The sequence below is a fragment of the Lepidochelys olivacea genome, assembly GCF_965140295.1.
Source record: "Lepidochelys olivacea isolate rLepOli2 genome assembly, chromosome: 1".
NCBI classification, from domain to species: domain Eukaryota; kingdom Metazoa; phylum Chordata; order Testudines; family Cheloniidae; genus Lepidochelys; species Lepidochelys olivacea.
The window spans coordinates 354,518,754-354,540,018 of record NC_140411.1 but is presented as its reverse complement, the minus strand read 5'-3'; the positions used below and the strand labels follow the sequence as shown (position 1 = coordinate 354,540,018).

The following is a 21,265-nucleotide window of genomic DNA, read 5'->3' as shown; positions in this document are numbered from 1 at the left end:
AGACGCTAGAATAGAGGCTCAACTTAAATGTATACCCCAAATTAAAAAACATAGTAAGAAAACCAGAAAAGCCACCGTGGCTCAACAACAAAATAAAAGAAGCAGTGAGAGGCAAAAAGGCATCCTTTAAAAAGTGGAAGTTAAATCCTAATGAGGAAAATAGAAAGGAGCAAACTCTGGCAAACGAAGTGGAAAAATATAATTCGGAAGGTGTCGTGGGGCGACAACTCACCACTGTGGCATCTCCTGCTGGTTGTCCAGGGAATTAGCTCTTTTCAGCCAGGAGTACCCTCAGCTGGTCAGTGTCTTGCCTGCCCCTGGCCCTGTGCCCCTCCCAGACCCTGGTGCCCTTCTAGATTAGGGTTCTGCCCCCTGGCAGTACCCCCTCAGTCGGGGTCTCCCCTCCCTGGGGAACCCCCAACCCCCTATCCCTCCCTTGCCTCGGTGGCTACTGTCAGTCATCGTCTAGCCCCTGCTCCCAGTCTGTACCACTCATCATCAGCAAGGGGGGTTGGACCAGCTGCCTCTGTGTAGGTCTGGGCTGCTCCTCTGCCTCCTTAGTACCCTTTTGTGGGCCTTTACCTTGGCCTGCAGCTTGGGGCTCTGTTAGGTTGGAGCTCCCCAGCTCCCTTTGCCCTTCCCCAGCACTGCTATTGGCCTGCGGCTCTGCTAGGCTGGAGCTCCCCAGCTCCCTCTGCCCTAGGTACCATCCTCAGCTTCCCCAGCAGCCAGGTCCTCCTCTCTCCATGTAGCTAGAGAGAGTGTCTGTCTCAGCTCCTGACTAACAGCCCTCTTATAGGGCCAGCTGTGGCCTGATTAGGGCGTGGCCCCACCTGTGGCTACTTCTCCCAGTCAGCCTAGCTTTCCTCTGGCTACAGCCCTCTTTTAGGGCTGTTTTAAGCCCTTCGAGGCATGGTGGGGTCACCACCCCGCCACAGAAGGCCAAAAAGGAATTTGAAGAACAGCTGGCCAAAGACTCAAAAAGTAATAGCAAAAATTTTTTTAAGTACATCAGAAGCAGGAAGCCTGCTAAACAACAAGTGGGGCCACTGGACAATCGATATTCTAAAGGAGCACTGAAGGATGATAAGGCCATTGCGGAGAAATGAAATGTATTCTTTGCATCGGGGTGTGTGTGTGTGGGGGAAGGTTCTCTCATTGATTGGTAACTGGTTAAAAGATAGGAAACAAAGGGTAGGAATAAATGGTCTGCTCTCAGAATGGAGGGAGGTAGATAGTGGTGTCCCCCAGGATGTACTGGGCCGAGTCCTATTTACCATGTTTATAAATGATCTGGAAAAAGGGTTAAAAAGTGAGGTGGCAAAATTTGCAGATGATACAAAATTACTCAAGATAGTTAAGTCCTAGGCAGACTGTGAAGCTATAAAATCATGACTGTTGTGGAGAAAGTAAATAAGGAAGTGTTATTTACTCCTTCTCATAACACAAGAACTAGGGGTCACCAAATGAAATTAATAGGCAGCAGGTTTAAAACAAACAAAAGGAAGTATTTTTTCATACAACGCACAGTCAACCTGTGGAACTCCTTGCCAGAGGATGTTATGAAGGCCAAGACTATAACAGGGTTAAAAAAAGAACTAGATAAATTCATGGAGGATAGGTCCATCAATGGCTATTATCCAGGATGGGCAGGGATGGAGTCCCTAGCCTCTGTTTGCCAGAAGCTGGGAATGGGCGACAGCGGATGGATCACTTGATGATTCCCTGTTCTGTTCATTCTGTCTGGGGCAGCTGGCATTGGCCACTGTTGGAAGACAGGACACTGGGCTAGATGGATCTTTGGTCTGACCCGGTATGTCCATTCTTATGTATCATGAGCCTGGGTAAATTGTTCCAATGGTTAATTACTCTCACTGTTAAATGTTACACCTTATTTCCAGTCTGAATTTTTCTAGCTTCAACTTCCAGTCATTGTGTTATACTTTTCTCTGCTAGATTGAAGAGGCCATTAATAAATACTTGTTCCCCATGTAGATATTTATAGACTGTAATCAAGTCCCTCTTTAACTGTCTTTGTTAAACTAACTAGATAGACTCAAGGAGCTCAATCGCTATAAAGCAGATTATCCTTTAATCATTCCTTTGGCTCGTTTCTGAACCCTGTGCAGTTTGTCAGCATCCTTCTTGACTTGTGGACACCAGAACTGAGCTTAACATCGCAGCAGCTGGTCGCAGCAGTGCCAAATACAGAGGTAAAATAACATCTCTGCTCCTACACGGGACTGTAAAAGTTGGAGACAGAAAATCTTACTGGGTTCATCCATGTCGTTTCCTGGGGGCTAAAGTAGGATTCTTCCCCATATAACATTTCTTACTGCGCTAGCTGTAAGGAAAGGTGGTGTTTGCTCACAGGCCTTGTCAGGCTGCCCTGCAGTAACTTAAGAGCCTGAGTATCAACTTCATGGCAGACTGCTAAGAACCAGGGCACAAACCCCAACCAGGTGGGGAGTTCTGTACTTAGATTTCACCAACCAGTTAAGTGTAAACTCCTCAGGCCCTATAACAGCTGTAACATGGAGTCTCTGATAGTCCCCCGGGGGTACTCTGATCTCTCTTGTCATCTAGGCAAGTTTGCCTTTGTGATAGGTGGTCCCTTACATCAAAAATCACAGTAATATTCAGGTTACTCCCAGTCCCAAGGGACCAGTCACTTACCCAGGCCAGTTGCACCTTAGCTCTCACACCAAAGATAACACTTGTAGCCAATTCTATAATAAACTGTATATATATTTATTAACAGGAAAGGAAACCAGAGAGTTATTTACAAGGTTAAAGCACGTAGTCATATGCACACAAATGAGTTACAATCTTAAGTTTCCAAAAAGTAATAGGCGTTGCTATGATAAGCAAGCTCTGTGTGTCCTTTAGGGCTAACCCAGGCTAAGCAGTGGAGATCTTTTGCTTATATCTAGTAATCCTTGCCCCCCAGAATCCAAGAAGCAATAGTTCCTCCTGGTTTGGGGTTTTTATTCCCTTCCCACTTCTGCTTTGAGCTGAGGGGCAGAATACACTTGCAAAACTCATCTTCATACAGGTGGGAAGAGTAAACAGCAAAGTCTTTTGTCCTCTTTTATGTTCTGCTCTAGTCAGTCTGGTGTCAATGTGCCTGGAGACAGCATTATACATGAGTTAATGTCTCTCTCCTGTTGGGAGATTTACAGTGGCTCACAATGCAAATGCTTAACTATTACCCTACACTATGTTATAAATGTTATACACAGATGTTATAAATGAGCAGCTCACAAGCATTCAATAAAGTCTAAACACTAAACTCATTCTTATCATTCTAATACCTACTTTAACAATACTAACACCCTGGTGAGCCAGACTGATTCCAGCTCTGTGTTTGTTGGTATTCCATTGAGGTATGGGAACATTGGCCTGAGCTGGTAACTGGTCTGCCAATGTTGCAGACCTTGTAAACCACATTCATGTGAGCAGCAAGAAGCACTTTCTAACCTCAGTTTGGTATTCACAGCCCAAACTCCAAGGCTCAGTTCCTGCTCTCTCACCTCCACTGTGTGCAACTAGCCTATTGGAAGTGGAGAATACAGATCCAGAGGCATCCAGAGCCCTATCATAGAATATCAGAGTCGGAAGGGACCTCTGGAGGTCATCAGTCCAACCCCCTACCCAGAGCAGGACCAATCCCCAACTAAATCATCCCAGCCAGGGCTTTGTCAAGCCTGACCTTAAAAACCTCTAAGGAAGGGGATTCCACCACCTCCCTAGGTAACGCATTCCAGTGTTTCACCACCCTCCTAGTGAAAAAGATTTTCCTAATATTCAGCCTAAATCTCCCCCACTGCAACTTGAGACCATTACTCCTTGTCCTGTCATCTGCTATCACTGAAAATAGTCTAGCTCCATCCTCTTTGGAACCCCCTTTCAGGTAGTTAAAAGCAGCTATCAAATCCCCCCTCATTCTTCTCTTCTGTAGACTAAACAATCCCAGTTCCCTCAGCCTCTCCTCATAAGTCATGTGTTCCAGTCCCCTAATCATTTTTGTTGCCCTTCGCTGGACTCTCTCCAAGTTATCCACATCCTTCTAGTAGTGTGGGGCCCAAAACTGGACACAGTACTCCAGATGAGGCCTCACCAATGTTGAATAGAGGGGAACTATCACATCCCTCGATCTGCTGGCAATGCCCCTACTTATACACCCCAAAATGCCATTGGCCTTCTTGGCAACAAGGGCACACTGTTGACTCATATCCAGCTTCTCGTCCACTGTAACCCCTAGGTCCTTTTCTGCAGAACTGCTGCCGAGCCATTCGGTCCCTAGTCTGTAGCGGTGCATTGGATTCTTCCGTCCTAAGTGCAGGACTCTGCACTTGTCCTTGTTGAACCTCATCAGATTTCTTTTGGCCCAATCCTCCAATTTGTCTAGGTCCCTCTGTATCCTATCCCTACCCTCCAGCATATCTACCACTCCTCCCAGTTTAGTGTCATCTGCAAACTTGCTGTGGGTGCAATCCACACCATCCTCCAGATCATTAATGAAGATATTGAACAAAACCGGCCCCAGGACCGACCCTTGGGTCACTCCGCTTGATACCGGCTGCCAACTAGACATGGAGCCATGGATCACTACCCATTGAGCCCGACAATCTAGCCAACTTTCTACCCACCTTGTAGTGCATCCATCCAGCCCATACTTCTTTAACTTGCTGACAAGAATAGTGTGGGAGACCGTGTCAAAAGCTTTGCTAAAGTCAAGGAATAACACGTCCACTGCTTTCCTTTCATCCACAGAATCCGTTATCTCATCATAGAAGGCAATTAGATTAGTCAGGCATGACTTTCCCTTGGTGAATCCATGCTGACTGTTCCTGATCACTTTCCTCTCCTCTAAGTGCTTCAGAATTGATTCCTTGAGGACATGCTCCATGATTTTTCTGGGGACTGAGGTGAGGCTTACTGTCCTGTAGTTCCCAGGATCCTCCTTCTTCCTTTTTTTAAAGATGGGCACTACATTAGCCTTTTTCCAGTCTTCCGGGACTTCCCCTGATGGCCATGAGTTTTCAAAGATAATGGCCAATGGCTCTGCAATCACATCCGCCAGTTCCTTTAGCACTCTCGGATGCAATGCATCCGGCCCCATTGACTTGTGCACGTCCAGCTTTTCTAAACAGTCCCGAACCACTTCTTTCTTCACAGAGGGCTGGCCACCTCCTCCCCATGCTGTGCTGCCCAGTGCAGTAGTCTGGGAGCTGACTTTGTTCGTGAAGATAGAGGCAAAAAAAGCATTGAGAACATTAGCTTTTTCCACATCCTCTGTCACGAGGTTGCCTCCCTCATTCAGTAAGGAAGACAAAATGATGGGGGATTTGATAGCTGCTTTCAACTACCTGAAAGGTGGTTCCAAAGAGGATGGATCTAGACTGTTCTCAGTGGTACCAGATGACAGAACGAGGAGTAATGGTCTTAAGTTGCAGTGAGGGACGTTTAGGTTGGATATGAGGAAAAACTTTTTCACTAGGACAGTGGGGAAGCGCTAGAATGGGTTACCTAGGGAGGTGGTGGAATCTCCTTCCTTAGAGGTTTTTAAGGTCAGGCTTGACAAAGCCCTGGCTGGGATGATTTAGTGGGGATTGGTCCTGCTTTGAGCAGGGAGTTGGACTAGATTACCTCCTGAAGTCCCTTCCAACCCTGATAGTCTATGAGTCTATGAAATAAACAGAATGAGACAGAGCATTTGCAGGAAATATTATCTGGTAACTCCTAGAATGTTACATCACTCACGAGTCATACTATTGTACTTGCCAAATACTGCATTCTCCAGATGAAATGGACCACTCCCCATTCCCTCATACGTCTCTGTTTTCATTCTTATTATTTTTATGTTATTTGGTGACCCCCTGTAGTGGGATTGTCCATTTGGTCAGCAGGTCTGTTGGTCAGGGCCTGCTGCTCTAGTCTCTCTTTCAGTTCAGTGCGTCAGGCGCACCCTGAATGGGGTTCATCTGGGTCAGCTTTCTTGTTGGTAAACCCTAGTCCTGTCCATCTCAGTACTAGGTATAGGGAAATCTGGGGTGGGTAGAGGGACCTGGGTCCTCCTGCTCCATCAGATCCTGGCCCAGGGCTCTGAAAATGTGACAGCATGGGCTGGCCTACACTTGGCCCACTTCCTGTTCATCTTCCCCTTCCTCACTCAGTGTCTCAGTTCGGGGCATAGCTGCTGTTCATAGCGCTTTGATCCAAACTCCCAGAGTCTCAGGACTGGCGCTGACAACCCTCTTGTGCCCCACATGTGGTTCTCCCTACCTCTGGGGTGATGTCTCAAAGTGGGAGGGGAATGATGCTCAGCAGGCCCCCTCAGTAAGAGGCCATGCCTGGCTTTCGGGAGCTCTCTTTATACCGCGTTTTTCCCCAGACGCATGCTCAGCAGTGCTTTAAGGATGGAGATTTCCTGGTGCAGTACTGCTCCAGCCTTCCCCCTACCACAGCCTTAGTGAGTGGTTTGTTAACCCCATCGCCCCCCATCAATAATGTAAGTGCTCAGTTTGTAAGAGATGATCCCTGCCACTGGGGGATTGCAGTAGTGCAGTGTTGTACCCACCAAACTTGTGTTGCAGCTCACATCTCTTGCTTTTGTAGGAGACCCTGGTTACTCACTTAGCGTGGTTCAGTGCCTCAGGATCCCCCTAACACAATCAAACCCAGTTGTTTGAATTGTTCGCTAGTACTGTGGTATAGTATTGTCATGGGAGATCCAACATAACCTCATTTCCGTCTCTATCTGTTATACCAATCCAATGGTCTCTTGGGCCTCAAGGAACACTGCATTTGACTGGGTCATTGGATTATGAGCCACAAAATCTTCCAGAAAGGAGGCAAATCCAACCTCCCTCTCCATCCCACCCCGAACCAGTCAATACCCAGCCCCTCGACTGCATTCCCTTTCTTGGTGTTTCTTCCGGGGAGGGGGAGAATGCAGCTTTTCTGGCTGTTTGCAATAGATGCTATGTTGCTAGGTGCAGTAAAAATATTTAGACAAGACTCTCCCCTGTGGCCTGTCTGGCAGACTCAGTTCTGGAGACAGTGAGACCGCCTGAGGTCTCCTGAAAGTCACACCTCTCAGCCAGTGTGTGGGACAGATATTGGTTGCTGGTCTGAGACTTGGGGCCTGCTGCTTCTGCAGTCATGGGTGGGAGTGGGAGAAAGAGGTTGGAGGAGGAGGCTGGTGGGCGTGAGGTGGGAGGGGTTATGGAGATTGATAGGTATTGCTACCGTGCTGGTGACTAGGACTTTCTTTGAATCATGCCTTGAATCAAGAGATGTCTTTCTGAAAGTGACTGGATTGGTTCCTGGGTACATTGACTGAATGGCAAAGGGAAATTGGAGCACAGAGAGGATCTCTGAGCTGCTGTTCAGTCAGAGGTAGCGAAAATGGCAGGGTCTGGAAGAATGGTGTCCCATAACAGTGTTCTGCTGGGGATGAGGCCGTAGGTACTGGGAGACAGAACAGGTGTGATTTTGCACCAGTTTGTCTTGACTGTGCTTGATTGGCTTCAGTGGATACAAATCATGATTAAAACAATTATAAATGTTTTAAAACTTAAAAAATAATTTTTAAAATTAAAAAAAATTAGATTTTTTTTTAATTTACATGTTGCTAGTTCTTTACTTTCTTCACGTTTTGTAGTCTTAAGTTGCTATGGTGGATGCTTTGTACTTTGTTCCTTTAATTTCCTAATTCTTAGTAGAATTTCAGATTGTACAGAGATTTTTTTTCTACTAAGAAGTTTCACATTTAAAATACTCATCCGGGCTGAAAAAGACAATTCCAGGGGCTCCTTAACATCCTTGCTGTGAGAACAACACAAACTCAGACACAACACTGATAAGTGAATAGGCTGTACTTTATTTGCAACCAACAAGGCTTTCAGCTGTATTGCGCTTCCACCAATTAAGAAAGCTGCAGTGTTCTGAGCAGAGTGCCTGCCTTTGTCAGAATTTGCAGCCTGAACTGAAAGGGACTTACGCTCCTAAGGCCCAGAGGCCCAGATTTTTAAAGGTATTTAAGCGTTGTTGTGGTCAGCATTGCAACACCTAACTGATTTAGGAGTTTTCAAAAGGGAGTTAAGAACTTAGAACCTAACTCCTATCAACTGTCAATGGGATTTTGGCTCTAAGTGCCTAAATCCTGTTTGAAAATGAGATTAAAGCTCCTAAATCTGTTAGGCATTGCAACGCTGAGCACAGCAACGCCTAAATACATTTAAAAATCTGGGTTCTAGGTGCTTTAGAAAATTCTACTCTTAGGTGCCTATGCATTGACTTGGGAACCTAACTTTAGGTTCATCTTTTTAAAAATTTGTCCTGTATGTATAAATTAATATTAACTTTGTTAATATATTGGAACTCTAAATAACTTTTCATTAACATTGAAGCAATTTTGTTTTGAATTGATAAAGATTTTGTGCCACTAGGAGAAAAGTTTTCAATAAAACAGGTACAGTTTTAGCCCTTGATGATGCAAACATTTATGTGTATGTTTAACTTTAAGCACAAGTGGTCCAATTGACTGTTAATGCGAGTAAAGTGTTTGCAGGGCTGCACCATATTTTGGTTTTTGCCTATAGCAATTTTGTAAACTTCAAGTGAGACCCTACAAGTAGTGGCATTTAAAGAAACCAACATGTATAATTTAATTCTGTATAAATTTGAACTCAAAATTGCATTAGCACAATTTTTCAAATTAAATTTACAAAGCCTCAACCTAATTTAAAAAAAGAATCAAGTGATTTTAAATCACTGAACAAATTATTTAAATCTCCTTGTTTTAAATTTCTGCACTCTGCTTCAGTGGAATAACTCCTGATTTACACCAGCATAAAAATCTAAAATCTATGAATGTATAAACAAAGGGGAATAAGACTCCTTATTTTCATACAGCTACCAAAATTACACTAGTTGCTTTACAAACAAACCAAGCCATTACATTCCTTACCATGATGTGGTTAGGATCTAGAGGAGAGACAAGCTGTTCTGAGTGTCAGTAGTAACAGTGGGGTAGGAATAAAAGCTAAGGAGGACAAAGACTACAAAAACAAGGTGGTACAGTTAGTTTGGTGATGTGCATGTCTTTGTGGTTGTGATATGTGTCTATATGCAAATATGTATGTACAGTACAAGCATTTGTAGATTATTTTCAATTCCCTAGTTTTTATTGGGAACCTTTCTCTGGGCTGCAGAGCTGCTGCTGGGGTGGGCCATTTATTTGAGGCTGATATAGGGTCTTTCTCCTCCAGCTGGAAGTTACACCTTCGAGTTTCAGTGTCGACAGACCCATAGAATGTTAAGTTGGTGAGGTGCATGTTTGCGGAGTTTTCAGTGGTTTTGCTGATCTGGCCCCAGGCCAGAGTCAGGATCTCCTGTATTAGCTGATCTGGTCCCAGCCAAGTATTCACCCTTTGTTGGCCAGGATTGAAGGAGCTGTGGATGCTATTGCAGTGTGTTTTTCTTATCTGACTTGTGTTCTGTGTCAGCCCTCAACTGTTACTCTCAAGCATGTTTGAAACTTCCGCTGAATTACTGACTGCCTCAGTGTACCAGTGTAACACACACACCTCCTGGGTGCGGTGTTCTGTCCCCTCTAGTGGCACCGAGACCACTTAGAGATTAATGAGTCTGCTACAGCCTTTGCTAAGAGCTTTGTGGCTTTTAGCTCATGCAGTAGAGGCTCATGCATTAAGCTCCAGAGGTCCCAGGTTCGATCCTGCCCACCAATGACCGGGGTCTGCTGGTGTTACACGCGGCTGGTGTATCTGAGCTGCATGAGCTTCTCTTGTCATTCCTGTCTTGGAGTCCTCAAAGTGGAGAGGCTTCCGATGTCTTATCTGTTTGCCTACCGAGCTATTACCAGCAGGAGAGTGAGTTTGTGTGTGTATGGGGGTGGGGGGGATGTGAGAAAACCTGGATTTGTGCAGGAAATAGCCCAACTTGATTGTCATGCACATTGTGTAAAGAGTTGTCACTTTGGATGGGCTGTCACCAGCAGGAGAGTGAATTTGTGTGGGGGGGTGGAGGGTGAGAAAACCTGGATTTGTGCTGGAAATGGCCCACCTGATGATCACTTTAGATAAGCTATTACCAGCAGGACAGTGGGGTGGGAGGAGGTATTGTTTCATATTCTCTGTGTATATATAAAGTCTGCTGCAGTTTCCACGGTATGCATCCGATGAAGTGAGCTGTAGCTCACGAAAGCTCATGCTCAAATAAATTGGTTAGTCTCTAAGGTGCCACAAGTACTCCTTTTCTTTTTGCGAATACAGACTAACACGGCTGTTACTCTGAAAACTGTGTAGCAAGGTGCCTGTGGGCACCTCCCTGCCTTTCATGGAGAGCGAGCGAAAGTTCAGTGTGGTAGAGGGGAGCTCAGCTGACATATATATAAAATTTGTATTGCAGAAGTGCCATGGGGTACCAGTTATTGACCAGGCCCCCATTGTGCTCCATGCTGTAGTAACACAGAACAAAACCAAAGAGCTTACGGTGCACGTATCAGAGAAAAGACGACAGGTGGAGACAAGACAGATGGGGGAGCACAAGGAAGCAGTGAGGCAGTTCTGGGCAGCATGCTGGGGAATGGTCTTATTGCACCAGCTGCTTAACCATGAATGATGAAGTTCGGTACCAAGGATGCGATAGAGGCATGCTGGGAAGAGATTGTTTGACAGAGGTCTGGGTTACACAAAGTTATACTCTTATCTTGTGGCTAAGAAGAGTATGCCCTGACTGCAGTGGCTACTGCTGTGTCTTCCCTTAAAAAAATCAAATAAAAATGAACTAGGGGGTTCCACCCCGCCCCTCATAAGCATCCTGGGTGCCACCCTCCCATCCCCCTCTGCTTCAGGGACTCCTTGCAACTCTCCACCCATCCAGCCCCATTCCAGGATCCCTGATTTCCCCTGCAATGTCAGGGGCTTTGTGTGTGTCCCATTCCACCCATTTGACCCCATGCACCCCATTACCTTTTCCCTCCATACCAGCATCCCCCAGTAACCCCCTACCAGGGGGGTTCTGTGTGTCATCTCCCACCCACTTCCACCTCCCTCCCCCACACCAGAAGCTCTGGGTGGCCTTCCTTTCCCCATTGCCAGGACCCCATTTCCCCTTCATGGTAGGGGCTCTCTGTGCATCCATTCCCTCCTCCTTTCAATAGCTGGGTCCCTCAATCTCCATCCCCACCGGGGGTTCTGACTGGTGATCCCTTTCCCCACTCCACCCCTTTCAAATTTCCCCATTCTCCCCCAACCAGGGATTCTGCATCCCCGTCCCCCCCAGTCTCACTTTTCCCTTTCTGCTTGGGGTTCTGTAGGCTCCCTTCTCTCCTCCCCTCCACCAGGGGCTGTGTGAGTGTCCCCATTTCCCTTCCCCATATGCTCCTTCCCCCACCCCATTCTTTCTGTGCCAGCTTGCTAAAATCTATTGAGAGGCTAGGCAGAGATGAGATAGGTGTATTGTTATTCTGCAAGGCATTAAAGGGTGCCACCAACCAGTTGTCTGATATATAGAGAATTGCAGAGGAACTTGGAGGGGTGGGTGTGCTCAAGAACTGTCAGGGCTTTTGTTCCTCCATTTTCCCCATTTGGTTTTTTTCCCCACCCCCCACCCCCAATCTATAGGGATCTGGACATTGACGCCTAGAACACTCCCTGAAATTTTGGGATTGATCGGATGCGGCATTCAAAAGTTATCGTGGTACAAACATATAGCAGATAGTCAGAGAATGCCATTAAGTTGAGTGCAAGCTTGGCCAAACATACGGTCAAAAACAACAATCACAAATGAATACAGGCAATTAACAAAATACACTAATGGAGAAGTCATGTTAGATGACCTGAACTCCCTGACAGGTGAGAGGAATATTCTTCCTTTTATTGGAGGTATGTTGACAAATACCATCTTTGAATCTCTGGCTTCTGATCTCAGAGCCCTTTCTTATTTCCAGAACAATTCCTTCTGCTGTGGTTTGTTCAGCCACTGAGGTGAATCTGCGAGTTGGAGCCTGCATTTGCTACTACTCAATTGTCTGTGACTGGGTAGGGATGTTCTACTTCTGTCAGTGCATGAGCACTTCTATAGCATTTTGAATGCCTTCAAGGAACAAAGCCAGCATCTTCCTTCGTTTCATTTAGATGTCTTCCATTCCTCCTTTGGGACTGACACTCAGGGGTAGTTATGGTGTAAGTTGGTGAGGAGGGTATAGCTGTTTACTTTGTAGGCTGCCAGATGCTTCCTGTTTGGGGCCTAGTATTCTCTCCCACGTGGAATGGGATTAACTGTTTGGCATTCTTGTCATCTCTCTTCTGTTTTTTGGTGCATAATTCTTTTGTAATTATGTCGGGTTAATTTTCGGTCCCTGAAGGGACTTATTAGATCTTGGCCCTAAGGTATTTGCTCTTCTGCCATGTGTCTCTGTACCGGTGTTTCAATAGACTTGTGAGTGCTGTTGTGGTGTTCTAAAAGTTCTAAACATGGATCTCTTGAAGCCTTCTTCAAGTGCTGATCTCTATGTGTATTCCACAAATGGGTATGCATGCATCCCATGCACCAGAGTCCAGAGATTTTAGCAAGCAGTGTCCATTGGCCTGCACATACGCAGTAGATCTCCTTGTACTCCCAAGTGAGAGTAGAAGAAACAGTGCGGGTCGACGCCCCCTAAGTTCTTCTTACCGCTGCATGATCGAAGCTGGGATCCAGAGTCCTCTCTTGCTTCAGCCTGTCAGAAAATCCTGTAAATAAGATTGTAAATAGTTATTCTTTTAGCCTAGTACAGTTAGCTTTTAGTATAGTTAGTTTAGTTAGTTTAGTTTGTTTCCTTGGACCAGGAATTGCAAAGCCCATGAACTTCAGCTTGGAAAACATTTAATGCAGAAGACCACGAGGCTCCTCTCCGATGTGGGCCAGGGAGACCTCCCTGTACATGAGCCTCACCAAACAAACAGTGCCCCTCTGATCATGTGCTTGATCCCTTGGTTTCTAAGCCTCCTCCAGAGCCTCTCATGAAGGCAAGGAACGCTCTCATGGGCAAAAGGAGAGCTCTCTATCAAGAACTGTCCATAAGAGATGCACTCCTTCCCCAAGCCCATCGAGGTTGGGCAAGCCCTTACACACAGATATTAAGGAACTGGTTCTGTAAAAATAAACCCAGACTGGAAAGGAAAATGTGCAGGAAGAAGGATCCACTGGTTCCGTTGGTGATTTGAATACCAAAGCATAAGGACCGTCATCTGTCAATGAGTGCGACTCCAGACACTGTGGTACCAATTCGTCTGCCCAAGGAATGCACCATGACTAAAGATGCTCTGGTATTGTTGATGCCAGTCATTGAAAACCCTTCGCACGTTGGGGCATACAGAGACCTACATGGCACCAGAGGCTACCTTTCTTTTCCACCTGCAGCCTCCCCTCTTCTCTAGCCCAGCCCTCCTGAGGGACATTACTACACTGGAAGATGATGCTACTTCAGTTTCCCAGGAACCATTTCACTTACAACCGGAAGGCAGGACTGCCCCGGTACTGACTTTGGATCAATCTGATGAGCCGTCACTCCTTCATCTCCATAGAGAAAGCCAAACCTGGACAGGCGATCCAGGAATTACAGTCGCTACCCTTATGGGCATGACCTCCCTAGGGACTGATGGTTTCTGATGCCATGGGTTCCCCACCAAATGGTTGGCCCCTCTTTTTGGCTTCATTGTGGGCTGTGGGATCCCTATACCAGATGTCCGGGACCCTCCCAGGAGTCTCTCCCATTCTTCTCCCATATGTCAACAGCCTGTTCCATCAGTGTCTGAGGATGAGGTGGATGTTGAACTGGAACTGCAGGTACCAACGATTCTGATGGGAATTGCCTCCTCTTTCCCAGATGAGACAGTCTGTCCTTCCTCCCCATCCCCACCAGATGACTACAAGCAATACTAGGACATATTACGAAGAGTGGCTAACGATCTCCTTATATCTCTGGAGGAAATCCAAGACCCACACCATTGACTGTTGGACATTCTGCAGCCTCAGGGCCCAAGTAAGGTAGCCCTCTCAGTTAATGAGGCCATAATGGAACTGGTGAGATGGGTCTGGCACACCGCAGCGTCCTGTGCCCCCACACCTCAGAGGACTGAGAAGTGCTGTTTTGTTCTAGCAAAGGGAGCTGAATTTCTCTTCTCTCACCAAGCTCCCTAGTGGTACAGGCTGCTATGGAACGAAATAGGTTGCAGTACCTGAGGCCTACCTCATCAGACAAGGGCTCCAAGAGACTCGACCTCAGGGGAGAAAAGTCTTCTCCTCTGCAGGTTGCAATTCCTCATTGCCAGTTACCAGGCCCTGCTATCCAAGGAGGACGTTAATAACTACTTCAGGCTGGCGGCCTCTTAGGACAAACTCTCTGCTGAGGACAGTACCCAGTTCCTTTCCCGTTTAGAGGAGGACAGACTGTTGGCAAAAATGGCTCTTCAGGCTGCAGTTGATGCAGCAGATACAGCATCCAGAAGTTTGGCCATGGGTATTGTAATGAGGTGGGATTTGTGTTTGCAATCCTTGGACTTCCCCAGGGAGGTGCAAAACAGTATCCAAGTGTAGCGAAGCAATGACTCACCGGCACGGCACCTCCAGCTGGTCGTCTTGGGAATTAGCACTTCACCAGCTCTGGAGCACCCTCTGCTGGCCAATGTCTCGCTTGAATCAGGCCCCATGTCTCCCCCCAGATCCTGGTGCCCTTTACCCTGGGGTTCTGCCCCCAGCAGTAACCCACAGTCTGGGTTTCCCCTCCCAGGGGAACCCCCAACCCTCTACCCCACCTTGCCTTAGTGGCTACTGCCAGTCATCATCTAGCCCCCGCTCACTGAGGCAGACTGCAGTCTGTAAACCACTCATTACTGGCAAGGGGGTTTGGACCAGTTGCCTCTGCCTAACCCCAGACTGTACCTCTGCAACCCCAGTACTTTCTTTGGCCTTTAGCAAGGCCTCAGCCTGGGGAGTTGCCAGGCTGGAGCTTCCTAGCTCCTCTGGCCTTTCCCCAGCCCTGCTCCACTCCAGGTACCCTTTTCTTCCAGACAGCCAGCTCCTTCTCTCTCCACAGCTAGAGAGAGACTCTCTCAGCTCCTGGCTCACAGCCCTTTTGTAGGGCCAGCTCTGGCCTAACTTGGCTGCTTTTCCCAGCTGCAGCACTCTCTATGGCTGCTTTCAACCCCTGTTCTGCGGGAGTGGGGCAGCTGCCCCACTACACGAAGACCTTCTCTTTGATGAGTCCAGCAACTTTAATGAGAAGACTGAATCCTTTAACGAGTGGAGGGAGTCATCAAAGTCTACCCATGCATCTGATGAAGTGAGCTGTAGCTCACGAAAACTTATGCTCAAATAAATTTGTTAGTCTCTAAGGTGCCACAAGTCCTCCTTTTCTTTTTGCGGATACAGACTAACACGGCTGCTACTCTGAAACCTTTGCTCCCTGTGGATCTACACACCAGTCCCAAGGAGGATGCACCAAAGGCAAACCTTTCAACCAAGACAGCCTACTTGTCCGCCTCCTCCTCCTTTGTTCTACTACCAGTATCCTGCTGAGCCTCCGCATAAGCAAAAAGAAGACTGAGACCCTTTTTTTTTGCCTCCTCTACTACCACATCAGTGACCCATTCCCAGCCCACTGCTAGCAACCACTTTTGACGTTTTAGTTGAGACCTATTTGCCATCTCTGATGCTACCTGCCCCTTCTTCTGTCACCTTTGGAGGCCGTCTCACTCTGTTCACCCGCAACTGGGAACTAATCACAACGGACAGTTGGGTCTTGGAGATTGTCCATCAGGGATGCTGCAAAGAATTCCTCTCCCTCCCTCCTCACAAACGCACTTCTTGGTCCCCCTTTGGGGACCACTCTCATGAGGTGGTGCTTCATCAGGAAGCAGAATCCCTATTGCGCAAGGGTCAACAAGGGTAACCTTGTGTTCTCAAAACTTGTTGGTCCTCCGTTTGAACCCTTAGCGACATGTTCCATGTCCCACCTATCCATGATGGTGGCATTTCTAGTGGCCATCACTTCAGCCAGGCCTCATGAAGGACCCCTCCTTTAGGGTATTTCACAAGGACAAAGTATCCCTTTGCCTTCAACCTAAATTTCTACCCAAGGCGATCTCCGAATTCCACCTTAACCAGTGTATTCACTTGCCTGTTCTTTTCTCAGAACCCACACTTTGTCTGAAGAGACTTCACTCCCTCGACCTGAGGCATACAGTGGCCTTTTACCTGCAAACAATCAAACACATCAGGAAGTCTCCAAGACTCTTCTTCGCAATAGCAGAGAGATCCTGTTGTCAAGCTATATCGTCTCAGAGGATTTCTAACTGGGATTCTGGCTACAAACTGGCTTGCATCCCACATGTGGAACACACACAGAAATGGAGGTTATTTCTCTTACAAACATCTGCCCGAGCAACCTGAATTCTGGCATTTCCTAACTTTTGAGTGCTGGACTTTTAATGTAGTTTCCTTGGATGCAATTTTTGTTTTATATTTTTAAAAGTCAAATTTTAAAATAAAAAATGCACCAGATGAAGCCATACTGACCCTCCACTTGGGCGATGAGCTGGATGGCGATCTTTGCAGGCACAGCACAGGTCTCTACCACTCTAGCTAACAGAGTAACTGAGTAGCAGAAGCACATTGTTATCGTCTCTGTGGACCTGCCACTGACAGCGGCATATTATCGCCTAGGCCGACAAATTTGCAGGGGCGGCAAATTTTTAATAGCAGCATTTTTGTAATCGTGACATCAGTGACGCACGCCGCAATTCTACCAATCATAGCGCATATTGAAACCACCCACGACAGTGCGCCGCGATGCAATGCGATTTAGTAAAGAACATGCTCGTGACCATCCTAAGCATTAACAATATGACCGGAAGGAAGAAATTAAGCAGTTCTTAGTTAAAAAAAAATGCTATACAAAAGAAAGAAAGGGAAAATTAAATGATAGCAAAAATGCGCAAACTGGATTCCTTTGTTGTATCAGTTAGTGCCGACAGTGAGACAGAAAAAATACTTGAAAGCAGTAGTGAAGTTAAAAGTGAAAATATTGGTGGTGTTATTGGAAATATTGATGTGATTAAAGTACATAGTGAAACTAAGGAAGAAATTCCGGCTGCGGTTAGTGTTGAAGAAAATGCTCCAAATACTAGCATATCAGAGACTACCGGGAATCATGTTGATCTGGATATCTTTGACAATACTGCAGAAATTTGCGAATTATGTCAATCTGACATTGAAATATCTACCATAAGTGATGACCTGGCCCAATGGATGTTGAATGATGCTACAATTGAGTATTTATCAACACATGATATTAAACAAAATATTGATAGTGATTTTACTAACTCAGAAAGACAATATACTGATAAAATGTGTGTTCAAACAAAAAATGTGTTTGAACAACATCTTTTAAACAGTGAAGTAAAGCTACAGTAATATCTTGTATATTCAGAGAGCAAAGGAGCCGTGTTTTGTGCCCCATGTCGATTATTTGGAGGGATCTCAAGTCTGGCGACGAGTGGATACCATGACTGGAAAAACATATCAGCTCGACTACGTGAACATGAAAATTCGACTGAACGTAAAACATGTGTACTGACAATGGTGAAGAGAGACAAGATATCCAGAAGAATTTATACAAATTTCAAATGGAAGAAGACATTATTTATTGGAGAAATGTGTTGAAGAGGATTGTAGCAGTGGTAAAGAAACTGTCAAGCAGAAGACTTGCATTTGGAGGTAAGGTGGAAAAATTTGGATCACCTTATAATGGCAATTACATGATGGCCCTTGAGCTTGTCGCAGAATTTGATCCATTTCTAGCAAATCACATTGCACGTTACGGAAATGAAGGTCGAGGTAACGTATCTTTCATCCTATATATATAATGAATTTATAAAATTGATGGCTTCAAATGTGATCTCAAATATTATTAAAGAAGTGAAAGAAGACAAATTATTTCTCGATAAGTTTTGACTCAACTCCTGACATAGAATCATAGAATATCAGGGTTGGAAGGGACCCCAGAAGGTCATCTAGTCCAACCCCCTGCTCAAAGCAGGACCAATTCCCAGTTAAATCATCCCAGCCAGGGCTTTGTCAAGCCTGACCTTAAAAACCTCTAAGGAAGGAGATTCTACCACCTCCCTAGGTAACGCATTCCAGTGTTTCACCACCCTCTTAGTGAAAAAGTTTTTCCTAATAGCCAATCTAAACCTCCCCCACTGCAACTTGAGACCATTACTCCTCGTTCTGTCATCTGCTACCATTGAGAACAGTCTAGAGCCATCCTCTTTGGAACCCCCTTTCAGGTAGTTGAAAGCAGCTATCAAATCCCCCCTCGACATCTCTCATGTTGATTAATTGGCTTTTATACTGAGATATGTAAATGATGATGTAGACCGGTTTCTTTGTTTTTTACCAAATACTAGCCACAAATCAGAACAGTTAGCTGATGCTGTACTTTCAACTTTGAATTGTAATGGATTAGATATCGCAGACTGCCGTGGCCAGTCGTATGACAATGCCACTAATGTGTCTGGTGTATATAGCGGGTTGCAAGCAAGAATAAAGAATATAAATCCTTTTGCTGTGTATGTGCCTTGCTCTGCACATTCTTTAAATCTGGTTGGAGTATGTGCAGCGAAAAGTTGTCAAGAAGCATGTTCATTTTTCTCAACTGTCCAACATCTTTATTCATTTTTTTCTGCCTCTACTCACCGGTGAGAGATTTTACTATCTAATTTGAAGCCAGGCAGTAAAGTAATAAAAAAGACTTTCTAAGACTCGATGGTCATCTCGAGTGGAAGCTTGTCATAATTTGAGTGAAAACTGGAATGCTATAATTAAAGCCTTAAATACAATAAAGGAAGATACTACTGAGAAACCTGTTACTCGTAATGAAGCTACAGGCCTGCAGCGAAAACTCCATCGACTTGAGGCAGCTTTTATGGCTGTATTTTGGAGCTCACTCTTGGAAAGATTTCACATAACTAGCCCAAAACTGCAAAATGTTTATACTGATATACAGACAGTTGTAGAACTCCACAACTCACTAATAGGATGCATTTACTCTATATGGGACTTGTTTGATACGTACGAAGAGACAGCGAAAGAAAAATCTGAAATTGAAGACAACGAATTTGACCCAAGGCGAAAAAGAAAGTGTAAACTTCAATCTGATGAGACATGTGAAGTTGAAGTGGAAATGTGTGGTAGAGATAAATTTAAAGTAGATACCTTTTTAACAATACTAGACCTTGTATGCTCCGAATTAAAACGCAGAAGTAATGCGTATCAAGAAATTTATGGAAGATTTCAGTTTCTCTGTAACATTACCAATACTTCAACAACAGATATAACAGTTCACGCTAAAAAATTACAGCTATGCTACCAAGGAGTTTTGGAAGAATCATTTGTGAATGAGTGTCTACATTTTCGATCATATTTGGAAGGTGTAGAAATTCCTGAAAATGAAAAGAAGTCAATTTTAAGATATTGCAGCCTTCTTGGAAATTGAAACATTCATTCAGTATATCCAAATATTGATATTGCCTTCCGAATGTTCGTTTGCACACCTGCTATAAACTGTTCAGCGGAACGATCATTTTCGGCATAAAAAAGGTGAAAAACTATTTGAGGGCTAATCTCAATGAAGAAAAAGTAAATACCTTTCTCTCCTGACAATTGAAAAGGATCTAACAACTTCTCTAGATTATACAGAATTAATTAATAAGTTTGCCACTCAAAGGTGTAGGCGTAAACAAATGTAATTACTTACTACTCACATACTTTTATTTCTTTTATTGTATTTACATAAAATAAAAAATAAATATTTGTTATACACCAGACCCCCGCTTCAACGCGGGGTTTTGGATCCATGTGCGGTCCCGCGCTATAAGTGAAATCGCGCTATACAGACGTGCGTTCAAGTGAGGGTCCACTGTACTTGTAATTTTCTTTATAATAAAACTTGTAAATGTTCATTTATTTTAATGATATTTAAATTCATTTTAGTTAAAATGAATTTGTAAAAAAAAGGAAAAAAAGTTCATATGGGGGGTGGGGGCGGCAATTATTTCAGGGCCTAGGGGCGGCAAAATCATTAATTCACCACTGGCCACTGAGAGACATTTTGCCAGTTTCCTAGCTATTTGCTAGACATCAAAGGAATGCTGAAACTCAAGAAAAACTGAATGCACTAGAGCCTTTGGTAGGGGAGCGTTCTCTAGTGGCTACAAGCCCTCTGTCCCTGTTCATCCCCAGGTTCTCCCTATCAGGCTGCTCCTGTCCCACATCCTGCCCCTGTTCACTCCATGCCTGATTCTTCCTCCAGCTGCCCTCAGTTCCTGTCTTCACTCCCTGCCCAGCTCTTTCCCATTTTCCCTGCCACTCCTATCCTCCCTATCCCTAGCTCCTGCCCTGCTCCCCCTCCCTTTTCTCCTGCCTCTCTCCTCCTTTATTCCTACCCCCATCCCCTATATTCTGTCCCCCTCTGCTCCTCCCCTTCCCCTCCTCCAAGCTCCCCTGTTCTCATCTGTCTGCTTTAGAATCAGGCTGCTTCTTTCCTTCTCCCCCCTGCCTGATGCTAGCAGAGGGAGCACAGAGGAAAGACAGACTTCTGCTCTCAATTCTGTGCCCAGTGCTATAGCAGCCCAGAGTGGCCTGGACCAGCAATTGCCTGGAAAGTCCATCTCCGCCCCTCCACCCAAGGTCAGCACTTAGGAGTTGTGAGGGGATGGAGCATGCTCAATGCAGGCAAAATCTTCAGAGAATTTAGCTGCCAAACTAACAAATTTCTACTGAGACTGTGCAAATTGTGATTTTTTCAGAGGCTTATAACTTGGGCACACTTTGGTGAGTTTTCTTGGAGACGGCAAGAGGCACATCCTTGACGCAAAAACCACCCCAAATTTCATGTGTTTGCGCCAAAGCATGGGGCTGGTGGATGTTCTCAGAGAAACGATTGTAAGAGGCTTTTTTAACATGGCTAAAACTATATATTTTCCCCCAACATCATTCTCAGAAACAACTGGTTTGTTTTAGCTGAAACCCAACCCCCACCACACACACACACCCAATTCAGCTTGAGGCAGGCACCTGTCATGGAAAACTTCACTCCAAATGGGTAAAGGTGGCGAAGATATAAGTAACTGAAAAAAGGGTCTTGTAATGGGGAATGTTGAGTAACTGTCAATAATCAAATGGTTCTGAA

At 45.4% G+C, this 21,265-nt stretch overlaps 1 protein-coding gene across 2 annotated transcripts in view; it reads left to right on the top strand.

The window, feature by feature from the left end:
• The window catches only part of SHANK3 (SH3 and multiple ankyrin repeat domains 3), a gene marked incomplete at its 5' end in the record, with an annotated part of 664,505 nt that overhangs the window by 85,547 nt on the left and 557,693 nt on the right, over window positions 1-21,265 (top strand). The gene's annotated exons all lie outside the window — the stretch shown is intronic.